This window comes from Gigantopelta aegis, chromosome 6 (genome assembly GCF_016097555.1).
Source record: "Gigantopelta aegis isolate Gae_Host chromosome 6, Gae_host_genome, whole genome shotgun sequence".
Lineage (NCBI taxonomy): Eukaryota > Metazoa > Mollusca > Gastropoda > Neomphalida > Peltospiridae > Gigantopelta > Gigantopelta aegis.
The window spans coordinates 43,908,021-43,917,874 of NC_054704.1; the positions used below are offsets into that span (position 1 = coordinate 43,908,021).

The 9,854-nt window shown below is 35.7% G+C and overlaps 1 protein-coding gene across 3 annotated transcripts in view; it reads right to left on the reverse strand.

The window, feature by feature from the left end:
* The window catches only part of LOC121375103 (thymosin beta-like), a 77,026-nt gene extending 67,715 nt beyond the window's left edge, over positions 1–9,311 (reverse strand). For all 3 annotated transcript variants that reach the window (XM_041502346.1, XM_041502345.1, XM_041502343.1), the window contains exon 1: positions 9,209–9,311. The gene's annotated coding sequence lies outside the window, so the exon portion shown is untranslated. The remainder of the gene's footprint in view (positions 1–9,208) is intronic.
* Positions 9,312–9,854: the final 543 nt, after the last annotated feature.

A 9,854-nucleotide genomic window follows, 5' to 3' on the forward strand; every position in this document is an offset into this window, starting at 1 on the left:
CAAGTTGGTGGTAGTTTAAAAACTGATCACTATATAATATTTAGAATTGTGCAGCAATCTCTGAAATCTGCTTAGCTAAGGCCATCCTTAAAAAAAAAAATATTTGTCCATTTTCGACCTGTATTTTTTTTTTAAATGTTTGTTCGACATATATGACAATAGTACTAAAAAAAATTATTTTAAATTCTTCCCCAAAAGACATCAAAAATGATTTTAACATGGGCCGATTTTTGTAGGTTGTGTTTGGATCCTTACAATACTTGTAACCTTAAATCCCAAGAGGGGAAAATAATAATTAAATACTGATTACAAGCTACCTGTAAGAATTTCAATAACAGCTGACCTCACCATAAAACAAACTGAGTGAGAGAGAAGTTGGTTCAGTAATCCTACACCTACACACAATCATCAAACTCGCTTTGGGTGGGAGCCAGTACCAAGAGGCGAACCCAATACCTACCAGCCTTAAGTCGGATGACTTAACCACTACACCCCAAAGGCCAGTCTGGAACATCCCCATCAGTTTAACAACATGCTGTTTACTTACACAAAGAGGATGTCTTGGGTGCAGCAGGCCTGTTCGCTAAGGTGGACAAGAATACATTGTCCACATGTGACCCTGCTTGCTGATGTGGACAGAATACATTTGTTATTTGTACTCCCTCATTATGGGGACCTTATCAGTCCAGATACCTCATAGGCGTGTGTGCAAAGAGAACATATTGGTTTAGGTATGGCTGGAGTTGTGAAAGGCCAAGATAATTTTCTAATGACAGACAATTATCTAATGGCAGACTGCACTATATTATCATTATGTTTCATTTAAGTAAAATGTTCAAACATGTAATTCGAAGGGGGGGGGGGGGGGGGGGGGTGTAATGGCTTTAAAAAACAAAAAACCCATGTCTAACACAAAAAGCAAACAAAACATACATTTAACAACAATATTTGTGAGACTGGTTATTGAAGACATTTTAAAACATACTCTTTCTAAACTGACTTTAAAAAATTAATATATATATATATGTAGTATGTGAATATAGTTGATGTTTCATACAATTACCATTTTAATACATGCCTCAAAGTCAACACTTAAATATCAAAGGTTCCTGACCTTTTATAAAAATTATTTCCTATGGAAAATATGCCAACAAACATGTATTACTATACAGACATAAACAGATAATTTTCAGTCATTAACCTTTAAGATTATTATTTGATCGAACCCAACAGACTCATAAAAAGTGTTCCAACTAATTGTTTGACATTAAACGGCAAAATGGCATATACGAAAAAAATTGCATTTTAGCAACTACATGTCTGATTTTTAAAAATGTATATCAAATGAAACAATACATATTTGAACACTTCAAAGTACAAGTACTTTAACAAATGACAGATCTCTCTGTGAAATCGGGGATTTATTCAAGATGTTTTGCCATGGTCCCATGTTCGATAGGATTGGAATAATTAGTGCAAGTAAATGACTCTTGGGATAGGTTTTCATGCCACAGAATAATGCAGTACCCAACTGTTCAATTAATTTATTGGAGCAGATAAAATTATATATATAATATATGTAAGAAACTGGGAATTTTCAATGTCATTTTCCTAAATGGAAAAGGGCCTATGTTCGGACCCACAGAACGCCTGAATATATGCCTGTCAAATTAAAATAAACTAGTACAAAAAAAAAAAAAAGGATTCTTTTTTTTGGAACTCAATACAATATTTAATCAGTTATTAGGCAACATAAAATAAATTTTGTGGCACTTGGTATGGAAGTTGGGTTTTTTGGGTGTGTGATTTAGTCGGGGTTTTTGGGGGTTTTTTTTAAAGAGGTCAGCGAAAAAAGGCACACACTGTAATCACACAAGCTACTTTAAATTGCAAATCAACAGCACAAATTCCTATGTGTGTGCACTTCCTATGACAGGACAGAACTTATCACAGTATTGATGTTCCAATAGTCGATAATAGAAAATGTATCAGTTTGACTTTACTGATGTTGAATTCAATTATTAAAGTTTATAATCGACTGAAAACATTAACTAATTGTTTCTACAGCTTGGATGATGAAATTAATATGTATATACATGTACAGATAAATGTGCTTGGGTTTGGGTTTGTTATGTGTTCATAAGAAAACAAGATACCAAATATACTGTGACACAATGAACACGCAAAACAGATATTTTTCAATATTTTGTTATGATTATGAAAAATATATTTATTGGACTTAAAATAACAATTTATGAGAGGAAGCCATTGATTGGTACTTTTGTCTGGGTTTTAATCCTAGTTTTGTTCTCATTACACATACAATAGTAGAAACACACAAAATGGTGTGAAATGTGTTCACTACATGCTCAATCATGCTGCATGCAATGCATGTGAAATGCCAGTATGTGGACACATAAAAGTCACGTAACGGTGTCATATTCCTCGTCACATTAAGAATGCCACGACCCAGAGAAGAACAAAGGGAGCGAGCGTTGGGCATGGTTCAAGGGGGAACTTCGCAAAGCCAAGTTGCTAGGACCTTCAGAGTCCACCCATCAACTATTGGACGACTTGTTGAACGTCATTAATGTCATATTACATTATCCATCAATTCATTAATAGTTTGTCGTTATTTGCAATGAAAAGTTGTTTTTGTGTTTTCATTGTGTGTCAGTATAGGTAAAATTAGCAAAATGTACATGTGAACACTACAATAGGTATATGGTCCTATTAATTCATTTCACAATTCTAGATGATTGTATATGGTAATCAAAAGTTGATTGGTTGGTGCAAACCAATTACAACCGATGATATATAAATGATGAATTTCCAACCAATTCCCAATACTATACCACAGCCAAGGTTTCTGTCAGAGGTTAAAATGGCTATGGTGCCATACTCAGGGATGTGAAAGGGGCCAGAACAAAAATGCTTACTGCAGCCGGGGTCCAGGGGCCGCTCAAGGGTCCCTGAAGGAAAACTGTTTGCAACCCCTGGAACTGCCAAAAATTGCATTCAATGCTAATCGTGTGTGGTCAACAGTATTGAACATCATGTGTTGGGGTTTTTTTTAGACGAATGGAAAAGCACATTTACGCATTTCTCTCACATCCCTGCATACTCAAAAAAAATTTACAGATTTTTTTATTAAGTATTAAAACTTTTGACAAAATTAATTACTCATCATTACTGTATAATTTTCTTAACACTAACCCTAAATGTAACCCATTTTCATTCTGGGGGAGCCCCACCCCCCACCCCCTGTTGACTGGCTGCATTCAATTCCATAGAGCCATACCAAAAAAACTATTTCTGGCAGAAACACTGACAGCCTTTGAACCATGGAGCAATGGTTGGAACAAAAAGGAATCCATCAGATCTGCCAAGGAGGCCAAACCCACACAACTGAATGGGTCTATAAGCTCTACTGAGTAAAGTAACATTATTGACGTTTATCTTTGTCACACAAATGTCAGACTGTCCCAGACTATGTTCTATTTACACACAGACACACAATTAGTCGACAACTAAGGTGCCTCTATGCTCTACACTGTAAACATGGGTGTAGGTAGGGTACATAAAGTATGGGTAGGTCAATTAAAGCTGAAAATGTCAGGTACGTGTGTCCTATGTAAATGTATTTCATTAACCATTAATAAATGTACAGGCAAACCCTAGTTATTCAGGCCTATCCTACTAAAACTTTTATTATATTTAATCATTCTTTTGTTAATCTGTCTATTCAAGGATATCTGTTTTGCATGTATGTAGGACCAAAAAAAAAAACCCACAATAATTTCAACTTCTTTGAGAAGACCACATTCTCCAATTAAAATTGGTATCTTGACTAGTTTTTATAAACTGAGTAAAAATAATAATAATAAAGATCATTCTTGTTTTGTTTTTCTGAAATCAGTTTTTTTCTTTTCTTTTTGTAACATGAATCAACAAAAATTCTTTTAGTGTGTACATCAAATGCTGGTACAAGATGGAGATGCTTGAACATGGGTGTTTATGTGTATCCGTACGTATAAACTAGATGTGTGTGTATTGGTTGTGCATCCATACATATATGTACCAAGCATGGACATGATTGTGTATTGGTTGTGCATCCATACATATATGTACTAACTATGAACATGATTGTTTATTGGTTGTGCATCCATACATATATGTACTAAGTAGTGTCGGAAATAGAATAAAACTGCTTTTCATCGATTATGTCTTTCATATTAAACTGACACGTAATTATTTTGTAAAAATCTATTTAATGATATTCTACCTAATTTAGCATTTACTTGTTTTGGCTCTCACTGATGTACAAGGTGGTGTTTACTCTAGAAATTTTAAGAAATGTCAGTAAACAGGTGATTTGTGCACTTTATTGGAACAGACTATAACACATTTTGATCAACATGTGTCAGTTTCATTGCTGTTGCAATATGTGATGGACTGTCGCCGATGACAGTTTACCCCTATTCCTTTCCAAAACAAAATATTTGTAGACATTTCTAAGTAACTTTGAGCAAAACTGTCAAAAACCATTCTGAGTGTGTGATCTATTATATCGGTATTAAAGTGCTGTGCCAGACCATACACTAAAATTTTAAATTCCACAATTAAATGCTTTCTTACTTCATTGCAATAATATTTTACACCGATATGTAAATCAATAATTACGAAAATGCCCCATAAAAGTATTAAAACATCACTCCCGTAGAGAACACTGTCAGAAACGACTGAGTAAAATTCTCGGTAAAAACGTTTGCCTGTATATAGCCGTGACGTCACGAAGGGAACGCGCTTCACAGAAACCTACCACAAGATGACTTCCAGCGCAAGCGGGACCAACAGCGACTGCCAAGCTCATTGATCATGCGATTCTTCTTTCGATGATGAATAGTGTAGTAATGTCGACTGGACTAATATTTGTGCAACACAACAAATAATGCCTTATCAGTTTGAACCTGGAACATCTTCCGACGAACCACAGATGACGATGAAAATGGTCGTGGAGACAGCTTACCACTAATTTACAACTTTTATTCTTGTTTTGTTCTTTAGCTTTTCGTGCGAATTATTTTGCTACACTGTATGTTCTAATAATTGTGATGTAGTAGAAAAGACGATAAATAACTCTTGAATTCTACGAGTCAAGTGGACCCGATATCGGTAATTTTAAGAAATAAACAAAAACGACTTTCAGTCCGTCCCATCCCTCTATGAAGATGTTTTTTTGTGTGAATAATTTCTGTTTATTTTCACGTAAAAAAAAAAGTAAAAGTGTTTTGGAAATAACAAAACAATACTATTTTTTGTGTGCAGTTGTGAAAACAGTCTGCTCAGAAATAAATAACTTATTTTAATTTTAAGAAATTAACAAAAACGACTTTTAGTCCGTCCCATCCATCCATGAAGATGTTTTTTTTTGTGTGAATAATTTCAGTTTAGTTTGACGTAAAAAAAAAAGTAAAAGTGTTTTGGAAATAACTAAACAATACTATTGTGTGCAGTTGTGAAAACAGTCTGCTCAGAAATAAATAACTTATAGCACATTCCATAGTATGAAAAAGGGTTTTCTCTGTGGAAGGTATAGTAAAATTAATTTAATGTATTTATAGTCTGTTTTACAGGGAACGCCTTTTTTCATACTATGGAATTTACAAGTCATTTATTTCTGAGCCGATTGTTTTCTAAGATGCATAATAAATTAGCTTTTTTTTTTACAAAAAAACCCTACATTTTTGTAGGATGGGACGGACTAGGCTATAGATACTTACTTGTTTGTACTTTATTGTTTTAATGTTCTCGAACTGTAAAGATGCAAACGACAACAAATCGGATCTCGATGATTGCACGAACCATGCATGAAAAAACAAACTGACCGGAGTTGAAAGCAAAAGAAAAAAGAAAGAAGTGTTTTATTTAACAACGCACTCAACACATTTTATTTACGGTTATATGGCGTCAGACATATGGTTAAGGACCACACAGATTTTTTTTAGAGGAAACCCACTGTCGCCACATAGGCTACTCTTTTATAACAGGCAGCAAGGGATCTTTTATTTGCGCTTCCCACAGGCAGAATAGCACAAACCATGGCCTTTGTTGAACCAGTTATGGATCACTGGTCGGTGCATGTGGTTTACACCTACCCATTGAGCCTTGCGAATACATACATACACGTTAACTAGTATATATGGTCATGGGTGTCTATTGGTTGTGCATCCATACATACACGTTAACTAGTATATATTGTCATGGGTGTCTATTGGTTGTGCATCCATACATACACGTTAACTAGTATATATGGTCATGGGTGTCTATTGGTTGTGCATCCATACATACACATGTTAACTAGTATATATGGTCATGGGTGTCTATTGGTTGTGCATCCATACATACACGTTAACTAGTATATATGGTCATGGGTGTCTATTGGTTGTGCATCCATACATACACATGTTAACTAGTATATATGGTCATGACTGTATTGGTTGTGCATCCATACATACACATGTCAACTAGTATATATGGTCATGACTGTATTGGTTGTGCATCCATACATACACATGTCAACTAGTATATATGGTCATGACTGTATTGGTTGTGCATCCATACATACACATGTTAACTAGTATATATGGTCATGACTGTATTGGTTGTGCATCCATACACACACGTTAACTAGTATATATGGTCAGGACTGTATTGGTTGTGCATCCATACACACACGTTAACTAGTATATATATGGTCACGACTGTATTGGTTGTGCATCCATACACACACGTTAACTAGTATATATGGTCATGACTGTGCATTGGTTGTGCATCCATACATACACGTTAACTAGTATATATGGTAATGACTGTATTGGTTGTGCATCCATACATGTATACACCAACTATGGATTGGTTATACACCGATGACCCAGTGGTGTATTCACACTACATAAACACGAGAAATTATACATAAACATGAGAAATTATTCATGAACATGAGACATTTGGGTGTGTGGGCGGGATGGTTGTCAGGTCTTTATTTTAGCAAGGGACACTTGACTCAAGTGAACAACGTTTTATTACATTTATTGCCCTAGTGTTTACTGAGAAAACACATCCACAACATTACATATTAAGAGCTTATCTTTGTGCCATGGCAAGATCAACATACATGTAACCTAAAGTAAATATTAAGGTTAGTACTCATCCCTTCCCCAAGTATTTCTAAGTATACACCTGGGGTTAGTTATTAATACACTAATATAGTTCTTACAGCATAGAATATTATTAGAAAACTGGCTAGAGCTGCTAAAATATCCCTTTTATGTGCTAAAAAAAGAAAGAAAAAAAAGGAAAACGAACTATGAATTTTAAAACATTTAGTTTCTGACTGTAGTTAGCATTTCACATTTAAGAAATCACTATTTAAATATTAGAGACATCCCCAGTGATGTACTTTGTACATGTATGTACTTTGTGCAATATAAAGTTTGTTTGTTTAACACCACCACTAGAACACATTGATTTATTAATCATCAGCTATTGGATATCAAACATATGGTCATTTTGACAGTCAGGAAACCCACTACATTTTTCCATTAGTAGCAAGGGATCTTTTACATGCACCATTCTAAAGACAGGATAGCACATACCATGGCCTTTGATATACCAGTCGTGGTGCACTGGATTAACGAGAAATAGCTCCATGGGCCCACCGACGGGGATCGATCCTAGTCCAACCGCGCATGCACTTTGCCACTGGGCTACGTCCAGCACCGTGTACAATATATCACAAGAACTAAATCACTAGAGTAAATGGCTTTGTAGGCTAAATAAAAATTCATAAACACTGAAGAATACAATCAAAAGTAATTAATAGCCACCACCTAGATGGGCTGTCCTTCCAATGAAAATGTCCTTCTAGCCAGGCTGGCTAAATGACTCATGTCCATGTGTAACAGGTGACAACACTAAGCATGTGATAAACATGTTACTTGTAAGGCCAAACTTTAAAATGTACAGTTGTTAACCATACAAAATGCATCAATTTAAATGTCTCTTGGACCTCTACAACTGGTGTAACAAAGGCAGTGGTATGTACTATCCTGTCTGTAGGATGGTGCATATAAAAGATCCCTTGCTGCTAATCGAAAAGAGTAGCCCATGAAGTGGCGACAGCGGGTTTTCTCTCTCAATCTGTATGGTCCTTAACCATATGTCTGATGCCGTGTAACCATAAATAAAATGTGTTAAGAGTGCATAGTTAAATAAAACATTTCCTTCGTTCCTTGTTAATCCCCTGGTCCCAGCCAGTGCACCATGACTGGTATATATCAAAGGCTGTGGTATGTGCTATCCTGTTTGTGGTGGTGCATATAAAAGATCCCTTGCTACTAATGGAAAAAAATGTAGTGGGTTTCCTTTCTAAGATAATGTCAAAATTACTAAACATCTGACATCTAATAGCAATGATTATCAATGTGCTCTAGTGGTGTCGTTAAACAAAATAAACTTCACTATTATAATCAATTTGGTTTTAAAAGGATGGGGAGGTGGGGTGCAATACTTTGGCTGGCTGCATGTTTCAGAAATATATATTATAATGCATGTTACAACAGGCGAAAATTATGCTGGGGGGTGTATACTGGTGAGCCTAGATATTGTGGGGTGGGGATGGGGGGTGTCAAACCATGGTCCCCTGGAAAATACATTTAAAAAAGAAATTTGTTTGATATAAAAACACAATACCAGCATTGCAAGAGCATGATGTAACTTTGTGATAGTTAATTAAAAAGCCCTGGAATACAAACTTTTATCTTAACTTTCATAGTTTATACACTTTTCTTCTTTTTGTTTTTTAAAGAAGTGAATATTTATTGATAATAACGAGTTGTCATTTAAAACAATTTTCAGCTGTTCCGACCACTGCTTGCTGCAGAAGAACAGACACTGAATGCTCGGAATGTCATGTCGTACAGAGCTACCAAAACTAGACAGTGGTCTGGATTGCTTTAGTCGCCACATCACGCGTTTGTGTCCCCCACCACAGTCACTTTATTAGTTTTAACAATTTTACGTTTGTCCGCAAGTCTCTTTAAATGATACACGTGCAAGAGCAAAACATGAATATATTATTAAAAAAAACAATAAATTGCATGCATGTATTGAAGCTAATAAAATAAAACAAAACTGTAATACATACCTCACTGCCTAACTTTAAGAGAGTGTTCAGTTTATCACACTCGCACAACATCCAATGAATCACTTTGGCGCGTAGGCGTGGTTTTGAGGCCTTGGGAAAAAAAAAAAAAAAAAAAGGACGGTGGACCGTTCGGGACAAAGCATTCGGCTTCTGTTGATTATTTTTTTAACAGTGACAGATCCTGCGTGAAATCGAACAGAGGGGTCACAACGATGCTGGTGGATGGTAAAGGGTGGGTGGTAGTAATATTTCGCTTATTTAAAAAAAAAAAATATATATGTTGTCACCACAACAAGCAGGGGCGGACGCAGGATTTTTCTTGGGAGTGTCACTGGTGGAACGCTTGTAGGGACACATATCTACAGAATTCACAAATAGGCTAGACTTAATAATGTTAGTTACATGTATTATCTTTAGTCCGTCCTACCCTCCTACGATGATGTTAGTTGCTTTTGTGTGTGTGTGGGGGGGGGGGGGGGGGTTGTGGGGTTTGTTTGTTTGTTTGTTGTTGGGTTTTTGGGGGGGTTGTAAATAATTCCAATTTTGTTTGACGTAAGAACAAAAGTAAAAGTGTTTTCAGTTTTGGAAATCAAAAAAAAAACCTACAACACTTCTTTCCCCCCCCCCCACTATTTAATAATTTGAA